Genomic DNA, 15233 nt, shown 5'->3' with positions numbered 1-15233 from the left:
TTGGAGGCAACCCAGTCAGTCTGAACGCATTAGACACACTGTCCAACGAGTGCAGAAGGTGGAGGTTCCCTGCTGTTTTAGGGTGGCATTATGTGGGGCCGATGTACGCCACTGGTGGTCATGGAAGACGCCGTAATGGCTGTACGATACGTGAATGCCATCCTCCGAGCGATAGTGCAACTATATCGGCAGCATATTGGCTAGGCATTCGTCTTCATGGACGACAATTCGCGCCCCCATCGTGCACATCTTGTGAATGACTTCCATCAGGATAACTACATCACTCGACTAGAGTGGCCAGCATGTTCTCCAGACATGAACCCTATCGAACATGCCTGTGATGTTTGAAAATGGCTGTTTATGGACGACGTGACCTACCAACCACTCTGAGGAATCTACGACGCATCGCCGTTGAGAAGTGGGACAATCTGGACAAACAGTGCCTTTAGGAACTTGTGGATAATATGCCATGATGAATACAGTCATGGATCACTGCAAGAGGATGTGCTACTGGGTATTAGAGGTACCGGCGTGTACAGCAATCTGGAACACCACCTCTGAAGGTCTCGCTGTATGGTGGTACAACATGCAATGTGTGGTTTTCATGAGCAATAAAAAGAGCGGAAATGATGTTTATGTTGATTTCTATTCCAATTTTCTGTACAGGTTCCGGAACTCTCGGAACCGAGGTGATGCAAAACTTATTTTGATGTGTGTGTATCGAGCAATGGTGGGGAGCTGTGGTAATGCCATTTATGATTTCAGGCAATCAGTGGCATGTTGCCACTGCAGTCTAAGAAACCACAGTGACATACAGGAAGGAACACGGTGGCTGGAAGATTAGTGCTGAACCCATCACTGATAACGAAGTCTTTGGAGGTGAATCACTGTGTTGTGTGTGTGTGTGTGTGTAATTAGCTGGGAAGCTTACATCACACCGTGCGCAGAGTACTGATTTCCGGTCCACGTGATGATAATATCACACACTTCGAAGTGATCCTCACAAAACTACTAAATTTTTTATAAAGTAATTACTCAGTTTTTTTAAAGTGAGTTACCGTATACAGTTGCACTGTTTAACACAAGTAAAGCATACAGTCGCACTAATCTGTACCTGAGACTTCAATTAACTGGGGTAAGAAATATGAGTGAAACGTTTCTGCCATGCGTCATCATAATGTTTCCGATGTATGTGCCGTAACTTTGATGACTTGTGATAAAAAAATTGCGTATTCCTAACCTGTGCAGTATATCTACGAGGAACGTTACAGGGGTAAGTTTGCAGAATGAATCTTTCATAACACAGCTGAGAGATTCCCAAGACCGAATCTAATTTTCCAGTATACAGTACATGCTTCCAAAAGAGGTAGATGGTAGTTACTTTATAATTTCCATTAAAAATGTTACGAAAGGAAACCGATGTTTACGTCTCTGTAAAACTGACATGCCTGTTGTTTTGCATCTTGATTTCCCAGTTCAAGTTCTGTCATCCAGATCTCTCTCATTGCAACAAACCAGAAGTATGCACGTAATGTACACTAGTTATCATCAACAGAAGTCACATATTATCTTCGGATATTGTCTCCCTACTCTAACTAGAGTTGTATTAAACTTTTCTAATAAAATTATATTTAGTTAACGATTATCATTAAAATTATTAAATTATCTTGTCACTCAAAGTGACTTCCATTCTTATCTAGAGATTGGTTGTTGCTGTTATAGTCTTCCGTCCAGATGCTGGTTTGATGCAGCTCTCCATGCTACCCTATTCTGGGGAACGTTCTTCATCTCTGAGTAACTGTTGCACCCTACATCCTCCTAAATCTGCTTAGTGTATTTATCCCTTGGTCTACCTCTATTATTTGTACTCTCCACGCTTCCCTCCAGTCCCAAATTGGTGATCCCTTGATGAATCAGAACGTGTCCTACCAACCGACACCTTCTTCTTGTCAAGTTGTGCTACAAACTTTTCTTCTTCCCAATTCTATTCAGTAAATCATCATTAGTTACTTGATCTACACGTCTAATCTTCAGCATTATTCTGTACCACCACATTTCGAAAGCTTCGATTCGTTTATTGTCTAAACTATTTATCGTCCATGTTTCACTTCCATACATGGCTACACTCCATACAAATACATCAGAAAGGACTTCCTGACACTTAAATCCATACTAAATGTTAACAAATTTCTCTACTTCAGAAACACTTCCCTTGCCACTGCCAGTCTATATTTTATATCCTCTCCACTTCGACGATTATCAGTTATTTTGCTCCCCAAATAGCAAAACTCATTTGCTACTTTAAGTGTCTCATTTACTAATCTAATTCCCTCAGCATCATCCGATTTAATTCAACTACATTCCATTATCCTCGTTTTGTTTTTGTTGCTGTTCATCTTATAGTCTCCTTTCAAGACACTGTCCATTCCGTTCAGCTACTCTTCCCAGTCCTTTGCGGTCTCTGACAGAATAACGAAGTCCTTGGCAAAGCTCAAAGTTTTTAGTTCTTCTCCGTGTATTTTAATTCCTAATCCGAATTTTTCTTTTGTTTCCTTCACTGCTTGCTCAGTACACAGATGAAATAACATCAGGGACAGGCTACAACCCTGTCTCACTCTCTTCCCAACCACTGCTTTTCTTTCATGCCCTTCGACTGTTATAACTGCCGTGTGGTTTCTGTACAAATTTCCTTTCGCTCCCTGTATTTTACCCCTGCCCCCTTCAGAATTTGAAAGAGATTATTCCAGTCAACATTGTCTAAAACTTTCTCTAAGTCGACAAATGATAGATTATCTTCTAACATAAGTCGTGGGGTCAGTATTGCCTCACGTGTTCCAACATTTCGACGGAATCCAAACTGATATTCCCCGCGAGCGGCTACTACCAGTTCTTACATTCGTCTATATAGATTTTGGGTCAGTATTTTGCAGCCGTGACTTATTAAACTGACAGTTCGGTAATTTTCACACCTGTTAACACTGCTTTCATTGGGATTGGCATTATTATATACTTCTTGACGTCTGAGGGTATTTTGGCTGTCTCATACGTCTTGCTCACCAGATGATAGAGTTTTGTCATGGTTGGCTCTCTCGAAGCTATCAGTAGTTGTAATGGAATGTTGTCTACTGCCGGGGTCTTGTTTCTACTTAAATCTTTCAGTGCTCTGCAAAATTCTTCACGCAGTATCATATCTCCCATTTGATATTCATCTACGTCCTCGTATATTTCCATAATATTAGCTTCAGGAACATCGCCCTTGTACAGACACTATATATTCCTTCCACCTTTCTGCTATCCTTTCTTTGCATAGAACTGGTTTTCCAAATGAGCTCTTGATATTCATACAAGTAGTTCCCTTTCTCCAAAGGTCTCTTTAATTTTCCTGTACGGTATGTCTATCTTAGACATAGTGATATATGCCTCTACATCCTCTAGCCATCCCTGCTAGACATTTTGCACTTCCAGTCAATCTCATTTTTGAGACTTTTGTATTCCTTTGCGCCTGCTTTATTTACTGCATTTTTATATTTTCTCTTTTCGTCAACTAAATTCAATACCTCTTCTGTTACCCAAGGATTGCTACTAGCCCTCGTCTATCTACATACTTGATCCTCTGCTGCCTTCACTATATCATCTCTCAAAGTTACACATTCTTCTTCTAGATGTACTTATTTCCTCCCTCTCTCTCTGAAATTCTCTACAACCTCTGGTTCTTTAATTTTACCACATTCCATTTCCTTAAAATTCCACCTTTTATGCAGTTTCTTAAGTTTTAATATACAGTTCATAACCAATAAATTATGGTCCGAGTCTACATCTGCCCCTGTATATGTCTTACAATTTAAAACCTCGCTCCTAAATCTCTGTCTAACCATTATATAATCTATCTGAAATCTTCCGGTGTCTCCAGACCTCTTCCACGTATACTAAATTCTGTCATTATTCTTAAACCAAGTGTTAGCTACGATTAAGTTACGCTCTGTGCAAAATTCTACCAGGCGGCTTCCTCTTTCATTCGTTACCCCCATTCCATATTCACCTTCTACTTTCCCTTCTCTTCCTTCTCCTACTATCGAATTCCAGTCCCCATGACTATTAAATTTTCGTCTCCCTTTACTATCTGAATAATTTCTTTGTTGCATCATAGCTTTTTTCAATCTCTTCATCATTTGCAGAGATAGTTGGCATATAAATTTGTACTACTGTGGCAAGTGTGGGTTTCGTTCAAAAATGGTTCAACTGGCTCTGAGCACTATGGGACTTAACTTCTGAGGTCATTAGTCCCCTAGAATGTAGAACTACTTAAACCTTACTAACCTAAGGACATCTGACACATCCATGCCCGCGGCAGGATTCGTACCTGCGACCGTAGCTGTCGCGTGGTTCCAGACTGTAGTGCCTAGAACCGCACGGCCACTCCGGCCGGCTGTGGGCTTCGTCTCTCTCTTGGCTACAATAGTTCGTTCACTATGCTGTTCGTAGCAGCTTACCTGCTCTCGTTTTTTTTTATTCATTATTAAACCTACTTCAGCATTACCTCATTCGATTTTGTATTTACAACCCTGTATTCACCTGACCAGAAGTCTTGTTCCTCCTGCCACCGAACTTCACTAATTCCCACTATATCTAATTTTAACCTATCAATTTCCCTATTTAAATTTTCTAACCTACCCGCCCGATTAAGGGATCTGACATTCCACGCTCCGATCCTGATAAAAACGTCCTCCTGAGCAGTCCCCGCCCGGAGATCCGAATGGGGGACTATTTTACCTCCGAAATATTTTACCCGAGAGGACGCCGTCATCATTTAACCATACAGTATAGCTGCATGCCCTCAAGAAAAATTACGGCTGTAGTTTCCCCTTGCTTTCAGCCGTTCGCAGTACCAGTACAGCAAGGCCGTTTTGGTTAGTGTTACAAGACCAGGTCAGTTATTCACCCAGACTGTTGCCCCTGCAACTAATGAGAAGGCTGCTGCCCTTCTTCATGAACCACACGTTTGTTTGGCCTCCCAACAGATACCCTTCCGTTTTGGTTGCACCTGCGGTACGGCTATCTGTATCGCTGAGGCACAAAGGGCTCCCCAACTCACGAAAGGTCCATGGTTCATGGGGGGATCTAGACATTTACATCATTTAACACGATCTATTTACATCATTTAAAAAACGATTTGCTTATCCTGTCACATAACCCCTAATTATTATTAAAACATTTTCAAATTATTATTCAATCAAATCCATTAACTACTGTTGGATTAATGGTTTTGTAGTGAAAATATTGTCTTCCAGTACCATCCACATTGAAAAATTACATGGTGTGGGACATGTGATCTTGGAGATCAATCGTTTTCACCCCGCCTTCCCAGCCACTCCTGAGAGATGTCATCCAATAATGCACGGACTTGTAATTTGTAGTGTGGTGGAGCAGCGTCCAGCTGCCAGATGAGGTTGTTTCGAACAGCTTTAGGCACAGAGGTGTTGAGTAATTCAGCAACAAAGTCTCTTAACAGTTCAAGATACCTTTCCGCAGTCATGGCCCCGTCGAAAAAATAAAAACCTACCAAGTCTTCGGTCCATATAAAAGCCCGAGAGCCAACTCCTGCACAGTGACAAACAGCAGTTTTTCAGAATACCAATGCACGTAATTTTGTTCGTTAGCTCTTGGATTTAACTTTAACTCGGTTCATCAGACCACACATCATTGTTTTGAAAAAAGTTAGAATCATGTTCACTACTGATTACAATTACAGAATTCTAGCTTAATGTCAGATTCATCCTTGTTTAGGACGTGTAGTAATGTAGGGTTCAGGTGTTTGTTATATTTCTGACATTTTCTTCAAACGTCTTCTTTGGAAGCTCCTCTCACAGAGGTCTTGGTTGATTGAACGGATTCCTGGACAACGAGTTGCAGATTTTCTTCAGTTGTTTCTAATTTTAGGTGGCCACTGCATGGTAAGTCAGCTACAGTATTTGTTACCTTGAACCTTCGATTTAATCTCTACATATAAAAGGCAATGTTCAGACTGACTGAGAGACTCATCATCACCCAGGCAAATCCGCTAAGGAAAGAAACTTGAAATTTGGAGAATGTGTGGATCTTATACTGTACACGTCGTTTAAGAAGGAGTTTTTCAAAATTGCAACCGTAAGAGGGTGAAACAGGAGATGAATGGTTTTTGGAGAAATGTCCCTATTAAGGGAGTTTTGAAACTAGACCTTTTGGTTTCTCTGTCAGGAATAAAGAAATGGCCGGCCGCTGTGGTCGAGCGGCTGCTACGGTTTCAGTTTCGAATCCTGCCTCGGGCATGGAAGTGGTTGATGTCCTTGGGTTAGTTAGGTATAAGTAGTTCTACGTCTAGGGGACTGATGACCTTAGATGTTAAGTCCCGTAGTGCTTAAACCCATATGAATAAAGAAATATATGTTAAAGCAGTTTTGCGAATTCGATCATATAGGGGTCAAACAGTGGATGAAAGCTTTTTATGAAAATATATCATTACTAAAGAACTTCTAGAGTAACTTTAATGCTACATCTATGAACTGTGATATTTGACTTCGAGGTTACCATTAAAAAATTACATGTTTCAGTGTTTATGGAAACTGAACTCCTAAGGGGTTATATAGGGGATGGGATTTCTTATGAAAATATTTTATTATGAAAGCACTTTTAAAGCCAAATGTATGAAAATTTAAATTTGGTTTCTGAGTTAGAAAAAAAAACATGTTTCACTGTTTTTGGAAATTCGATGCCTATGGGGCAGAAACGGAGGATGAAAATTTTTATGGAAACTTTTCTCTGTGTAAGTATTTTTGAATTTAAATGTATGAAAATTTGTATTCGGCTTCTGTCACTGTTTTTGGGAGTTCAACCCCTAAGCCAGGGGATGAAATAGGGGGGGGTGGGTTGAAAAGTTTTATGGAACTACTTCACTGCGAAAGCATTTTTAAAGCTAAATCTTTGAAAACTGGAGTTTGGGTTTTCGGTTAGAGATGAAAAAATACCCGTTCCACTGTTTTGGGAAATTCAACTCCTATGGCGGTGAAGTACGGTTAGACTCATTCACTGACTCGCCATCGCCTAGTCGGAATCGCTAAGGATAGAAACATTAACTGTGGAGAGTGTGTGCATCTTACACTGTGGGCACGGTTTCAGAAGGTATTGTCCGAAATTCCAGTCCTAAGGGAGTGAACAGGATATGAATGGCTTTTTGAAAGTATGTCACTAAAAGTGAATTTTGAAGCTACAACAAAGAAAACTGATACTTGGTTTGTCAGTCAGAAAAACATAGGTGTTTCAGCATTTTTCGAAATTCAACCACTAAAGCGGTGAAATAGTGTGTGAATGTTTTTTGATACTAAATTATTACTAAAGAACTACTAAAGGATTCTAAGGTTACATCTAAGACAACTGGAATTTGAGTCCTCCATTAGAAATAAAGGGATACGTGTTTCAGAGTTTTTGGAAATTCATCCCGTAAGGAATCGCGAAAGGGAACGAAAATATTTAACAAAATATTTCGTTACATTACAAAATATTTAAAGCTAAATTTATGAAAATTTCTATTTCGCTTCTCCGTTAGATATAAAGAAATATTTGTTAGAGAATGAGAGTTGCCATGGAAATAACTCCACAAGACCGCAAAAGTTACAACAAAAACTTTGGACTACCAGAATCGCTTTTTGGTCAGAATCACATTCGGAAAAGATCATATTTATATGGCCTTAATTAGCATGAAAAGCATAGAAGCTGTTGCAGTTTGTGAACATGAAAATAATATAAAATACTCCATGCAGCCCATGTAGTCTACGCTAGCAAAACGCTAAGCTAGTTATAGATAATTTGTCTGCATGGTCCCTTTGTATGCGGGAACACTACAAAGAAAGATCGCCTTACATCTTCATAATTTCTATCAAATTTCCAACGCAAATGTGAAGCAAACACGCTCTGATATGTAGACAATTTTTTGCTAAAAAGGAACACTTTTCACCCTTCCAGTGAATGCACAAATGACGTCACCGCTCACACTGTCACTGCTAATAACAAACCAGTTCCTTTCATGACTCTTTACTCAAATTTCACTCCTAACAAGTTTCGCGATTTTATCAATGTGGGGGATATGAATTGCGTAGCTAAATTTGACCATCGACGGATATTCGCAACGGCTAACTGTGTTATGCAGCACCTAGAAGAATGGTGGTGGCAGAAATGTCAGACAGTCTTCTTCAATTTTATGTTCCTTAAGCATAGCCAACTGAGTTTGTTACAGTTTCATGTATGATAGAAGTAAGCTGGCATCCCTTTTCCTTGAATTAAGGAACATTATTCTAATTGCTTTAAAATCAATTCGAAAAGTCACATTGAATATCATTGTTAAAAATAGATACGATTGAAGGTGCGATCTACGGATTGTTGCTGTGGAGACAACGAGACAGCTTTAACAGATACGACGTAGCGTAGTCTCTTCCCAAAGCGCCATCGTAACACCGAGAGCACGCTGACAACATTTACTTTTGATGTTTTTACAACGTAGCGCTCGATCTGCACATTATAGGCAACTTAGGCTGTTAGTGTGTTTAGATGCGGTGATATTTCGCGGTAGTAAGATTCACTGTCGATCTTTTCAAACAGAAAATACTTTCATTTTCTTGTGGAAAGTCGCTACAGTCTGGTTCAGGAACTGCGAGATGTATTTTTGCCTGCACTTCAAACAACGTTCATTAAGATATTTATAGTCGATCAGATTGAAGTACAGTCGAACTGTTGTGCTCAGTGAGTGTGAAAATTTTACAATCAGGTTTATCCATAGTAATCAGTCGCATATAAATCCGTATTTTTTGCAGAACTAGCGAGATTTCAAGTTCAGTGTAGCCATCACGAGTGCTAAAAATAAAAATAAATATATTTATCAGGAATTTGAACTGAATACATCAAGAAGCGTTTTAGCAACTGTGCAGCTTAAATATTACACACCGTTTGTAAGCGAGCCTTGTAGACATGTTGTTAAATCGTCTTAAAACTGTCTATATTGTTTATGTTGTGATTATATTTTATGAGGATCTGATGTGTATTGCCATTTGTAACTACGTGCCAACTAGTATTATGGATGCACATTGTTATGTATGACGTGCACTGTGGCTGGCTGTGCATGATTTTAAACAGCAGCCTCAATGTTAATTTATCTTAGGCAGATTTAATTCGTTGTAACATCATGTTCATCTTCAAGCTGTCGTATTCTACATGACTCACAGCTATACAGCATGTTTCGTCTTGTCATGTAATATTCAAGTCGTTCAACTCCTAAAATGCTTCTTGATGTATCCCATTAAAATGTCTGATCTCTGTGATTCTTATTCTTTCATGAACTGGTGATGACTATATTGTAGTTGCAATATGGCTATGATTGCAATAAAATATAGATTTGTATGTGACTAACTGTTGTGTTCGTCTATGATGATATACCGTATAGTCGAGTTCGATCCCAATACTCTCTACGCCCTTGGATACTCAGACAGTTTCGGCGACAGTTGACCAACTCGGTTGTTTTAGTGAAGTGTGTCGCTGTTGTTAGTTGCACACCTTCTTGACTGTTTTGATGGACCACATAACTTGCACTATACTCTATTCGAGAAAGAAACATGTTGTCACGGCCGCTTCAACTTTATTTAAATCCGTTAACCAAAAGTATACGGTTGCGTGATTAGTCGTCAATATTATGGGTGATGCCAAAGAGTCGAGTTTGGAATGTAACACGGACAGGGAAGTTGTGTAAGACTTTTTAAAAATCGGACTGGAATTATAACATTCGAAGCAGATAAAAGAAAAGCTGTAGTTGTGAAAGGAGTGAGACGGGACTATAGTTTATCTCCGATGCTTTTCTATCTCTACACTGAGTAAGAAGTAAACGTAACCAAAATGACGTTTGGGAAGGCAATTAAAGTTCAGCGAGAATAAATAAAAGCTTTGAGGTATGCCGATGAGATTTTAATTCTGTCAGTGGTGACAGAGGACTGCGTTATCAGTTAAACGGTAAGGGTAGTGGCCTCAGAAGAAGTTGTAAGACGAATATCAACGGAAATTAAACCTTGGAAATGAGATTTAGTTAATCTTCAAAATACCAAGGGAGTGGGGTAAGGCCCGAACTATTAAAACTATTTTAATCTAATCAGTAACTTCACATTCTGAAAAAGTATTTATTTTTTTTACCGACGTCTTCTATTAACGTCAGTAAATGTTTTAAAGTGTTCATCTAAATCCAACCAAAAAACTTAGGTCTTTGAATAGATGTCACTTTCCACAGTGTATGTCATAATCAATATTTTCAGGTGCAGAATCTTACTTACACATCAGTATTAACTTAAAGAGTACGTTGTGAGTGAAAGTGAACTACAATGTACAGAATTTGCATTTCTTAAAATTATTTTTAGGGTGGACCCTACTTACACATCGGTATCCATTTGAAAAGCGTGATGTTAATATAAGCAACAAGAACTAAAGAATTTTGATTTCTTTATTTTTTGTGGGGTGAGCATGAAGTAGTCTCCAATTGGTAATGTGCGTTACGGAAAATAAACAGATATTGCTATGGTTAAATCAGACGATGCGGAGAAAATTATATTAGAAAATGATACAGTGAAAGTAGTAAATTAGAGTCGCCATTCGGGTACGAAAATAACTGATGATGGTCGAAGTAGAACGATTGGAAATGGAAATAAAGGCGTTTAGAGCAAGACAAGTGACTACATCTACTATAAGTTTTACTGTGACTACCCCTTTTACAGTGGTATTTGTCAGGAATGTAATCTTGTACGGAAGTGAAACGCATAAGGTTAACCGTTTAGACGAGAGGAGAATATAAATTTAGAAATGTGGGCCTAAGGATTATATGGGTAGATGGGAGAAGCAATGCAGAAGTACTGAGCAGAATAGAGTGCTGCAAGAAAGTATGGATAACTAATGATGTGCAGGGAAGTCAAGGCTTGAAAACAGTCACTAGATTCAAATGGATGTAAATTTCAGCATTTATGTAGAGATGAAGGGACTTGAACAGGGAAGATTAGCACAGAGGGATGATCGTACCTGTACTCTGACTGAAGACTGCAAAAACAGTAACAATATTCAGAAAGCGAGATGAAATGGGACGTACACGTAAAATCAGTGTGATGAAAGACAAAAGAAAAATACAGAATTATTGGAAGGTTTCTATGAAAATAAGGATTATTTGTCACTGGAAATCCAACTCAATCATTCTTGTGCGAGAGCTAGTCGTAATTCGTAAATAAACGTAATGATTTACAAGTCTGATCATATTATTTTGAGCGCGTTAGATACTAAATATAACTACGCCAGAGTGTGTCAAGATAAAAATAATGATTTCGGAGGCAAGATGACCATTTATAGCACATTCACTTAAATGAAAGAGTTCCTGGCAAGTGATACGTGTTCGCATCATCGACACTGACTACAGACGTGTCCAAAATTAGTCGTAAACTCTACTTCCCCCCCCCCCTCCCCCCTGTGCTCGAGGAGGGCACTCTTTCCTCATAGTTCTGCCATACTTGTTGATATCCGTAATGATGATCTAATCGATTTGTTAACATTTGCCATTGAACTTTTACTAAATGAAATTGTAGTTGTAAATGTAGTAGTATTGATAAAGACGATAGCATTTTTGTACTGCATTGTCAATAAGTCAAACATTTACGATGAGAGGTGATATGGTCACCGTGAAGATAACAGCAATCGAAAGAAAAGTGTGCTAACGATGGCCCTATATTGCGTGCCATGAATGGTTGCCACAATATTATTATGTTTCATCCCATTAACGAAGTCAATAACGCCTATATTGTACTTTGGTCTGTCCCCGGTAGCTGAGTGGTCAGCGCGACGGAATGTCATACCTAACGGCCCGGGTTCGATTCCCGGCTGGGTCGGAGATTTTCTCCCCTCAGGGACTAGGTGTTGTGTTGCCCTTATCATCATCATCTCATCCCTATCGACACGCAAGTCGCCGAAGTGGCGTCAACTCGAAAGACCTGCACCAGAAAACAGTCTACCCGACAGGAGGCCCTAGCCCCACCGCATTTCCGTATTGTACTTTACTTGTCTCTTTAGTCATTACGATTGAAACCGGCCATTGAAAGAAACAAATACTTGTGGTAATAGACTGTTGATGTTTTTACATATTGTCAAACATTAACGTTATGCATGTTGATGCCGAGCCTGTTGCGAAAGTTCCTTTTACGTTTCGTTCACTAAGGACTAAGTTCGCTTATGTCAAAATTTTGCCACACTCCCAGTTCATGTGTGTTGAACATCGGTCGCTTGTGGAGCTGGTAATATGTCTCCCTACCGGCTCACACAGCTATAGTAGCGAATTTCACTACTGGTCATTAAAATTGCTACACCAAGAAGAAATGCAGATGATAAACGGGTATTCATTGGATAAATATATTATACTATAACTACATGTGATTAAATTTTCACGCAATTTGAGTGCATAGTTTCTGAGAAATCAGTACCCAGAACAACCACCTCTGGCCATAATAAAGGCCTTGATACGCCTGGGCATTGAGTCAAACAGAGCTTGGATAGCGTGTGCAGGTACAGCTGCCCATGCAGCTTCAACACGATACAACAGTTCATCAAGAGTAGTGACTGGTGTATTGTGACGAGCCAGTTGCTCGGCCACCATTGACCAGACGTTTTCAATTGCTCAGAGATGTGAAGAATGTACTGCCCAGGGCAGCAGTCGAACATTTTCTGTATCCAAGGGTCCTGCTGAAATGTAGGGTTTCGCAGGTATCGAATGAAGGGTAGAGTCACGGGTCGTAACACATTTGAAACGCACCGTCCACTGTTCAAAGTACCGTCAATGCGAAGAAGAGGTGACCGAGACGTGTAACCAGTGGCATCCCACACCATCACGCCGGGTGATACACCAGTTTGGTGATGACGAATACACGCTTCCAATGTGCGTTCACCGCGATGTCGCCAAACACGGATGCGACCATCATGATGCTGTAAACAGAACCTGGATTCATTCGAAAAAATGACATTTGCCATTCGTGCACCCAGGTTCGTCGTTGACTACACCATCACAGGCGCTCCTGTCTGTGATGCAGCGTCAAGGGTAACCGTAGCCATGGTCTCCAAGCTGATAGTCCATGCTGCTACAAACATCGTCGAACTGTTCGTGCAGATGGTTGTTGTCTTGCAAACGTCCCCACCTGTTGACTCAGGGATCGATATGTGGCTGCACGATCCGTTACAGCATGCGGATAAGATGCCTGTCATCTCGACTGCTAGTGACACGAGGCCATTGGAATCCAGCAAGGCGTTCCGTAGTACCCTCCTGAACCCACCGATCCATATTCTGCTAATAATCATTGGATCTCGACCAACGCGAGCAGCAATGTCGCGATACGATAAACAGCAATCGCGATAGGCTACAATCCGACCTTTATCAAAGTCGGAAACGTGGTGGTACGCATTTCTCCTCGTTACACGAGGCATCACAACAACGTTTCACCAGGCAACGCCGGTCAACTATTGTTTGTGTATAAGAAATCGGTTGGAAACTTTCCACATGTCAGTACGTTGTAGGTGTCGCCACCGGCGCCAACCTTGTGTGAATGCTCTGAAAAGCCAATCATTTACATATCACAGCATCTTCTTCCTGTCGTTTAAATTTCGCGTCTGTAGCACGTCATCTTCGTGGTGTAGCAATTTTAATTGCCATTAGTGTATTTCTACGATAGACGTTAAGTAATACAAAACGTATTTCCGCAGACAGTTTGGGTTGATAAATTGTGGAATTTGTTGTGGGACATCTTGGGATATTTCTGCTTCATCTCGTATGGTTTCGTGAAGTTGTGCTAGGTGTCGGTGCTTTATGTAGCATTCAACATTGGTGTCTGTGACGGACGTATGTTCCAAGTAGAGAACTGTTGTTGAATTTCATCTGGCGGCATATCAGAGCATTGAAGATATTTATAGGTGCTTGTAGAATGTCTACGGAGACCTGGCAATCAACAAAAGCACGGTGAGTAGGTGGGCGAAGTGTCTGTCACTATGCCGACATTGTTGCGCAACCCTGGACGATCTGTCGCGTGCCAGTCGACCACTCACGACTGTGACTCCTATATTGTTGGAACGTGCCCTCATTCTCATTAGAGGTTATCGACGGATCACAATCAAACACCTCGCTGCACAAGTGGACGTCTCTGTTGCTGACACACTCGTCACTGTACTGTTGGTCCTGATCCATCCCACATCTCGTATCTCGCACCTTCCGACTTCCATCAGTATGGCTCAATAAAGGTACTCTGCTGGAAACAGAACGTGGATGATGAGGAGTTTATTGGTGCAGCATGACGTTGGCTCCGACATTGACCAATAGAAAGGTACCATGTGGGGGTACAGGTCCTCCCAACAAGCAGGCGTAAGGGCGTTACATTGAACGGAGATTACGTTGAAAAATAGAGTTTTATAGCCAAAAGAGGTGGGGAATAATGTGGTCTGTTGGAATCCAGAGTAAAACCAAGCTGCTTTCAGGAAAGAGATGATGCCTTATTTACTGAAGGCTCATAGTGTATACACAGCAATTCACGATCCGCAGTAAACACCATTAGACGATGATACCTGTTCTGAAATGTTGTTGTTGTTGTTGTGGTCTTCAGTTCTGAGACTGGTTTGATGCAGCTCCCCATGCTGCTCTATCCTGTGCAAGCTTCTTCATCTTCCAGTACCTACTGCAGCCTACATCCTTCTCCATCTGCTTTGTGTATTCATCTCTTGGTCTACCTCTACGATTTTTACCCTCCACGCTGCCCTCCAATACTAAATTGGTGATGTCTCAGAACATGTCCTAGCAACCGATCACTTCTTCTAATCAAGTTGTGCTTCAAACTCCTCTTCTCCCCAATTCTATTCAATACCACCTCATTAGTTGTGTGATCAAGCCATCTAATCTTCAGCATTCTTCAGTAGCACCACATTTCGAAAGCTTCTATTCCCTTCTTGTCTAAGCTATTTATCGTCCACATTTCACTTCCATACATGGCTACACTCCATACAAATACTTTCAGAAACGACTTCCTGACATTTAAATCTATACTCGATGTTAACAAATTTTTCTTCTTCAGAAACGCTTTCCTTGCCATTGCCAGTCTACATTTTATATTCTCTCTACTTCGACCATCATCAGTTGTTTTGCTCCCCAAATAGCAAAAATC

The sequence above is a fragment of the Schistocerca americana genome, chromosome 8 (assembly GCF_021461395.2).
Source record: "Schistocerca americana isolate TAMUIC-IGC-003095 chromosome 8, iqSchAmer2.1, whole genome shotgun sequence".
In the NCBI taxonomy this organism is placed as follows: Eukaryota; Metazoa; Arthropoda; class Insecta; order Orthoptera; family Acrididae; genus Schistocerca; species Schistocerca americana.
Note: the sequence above shows the minus strand (reverse complement) of the source record.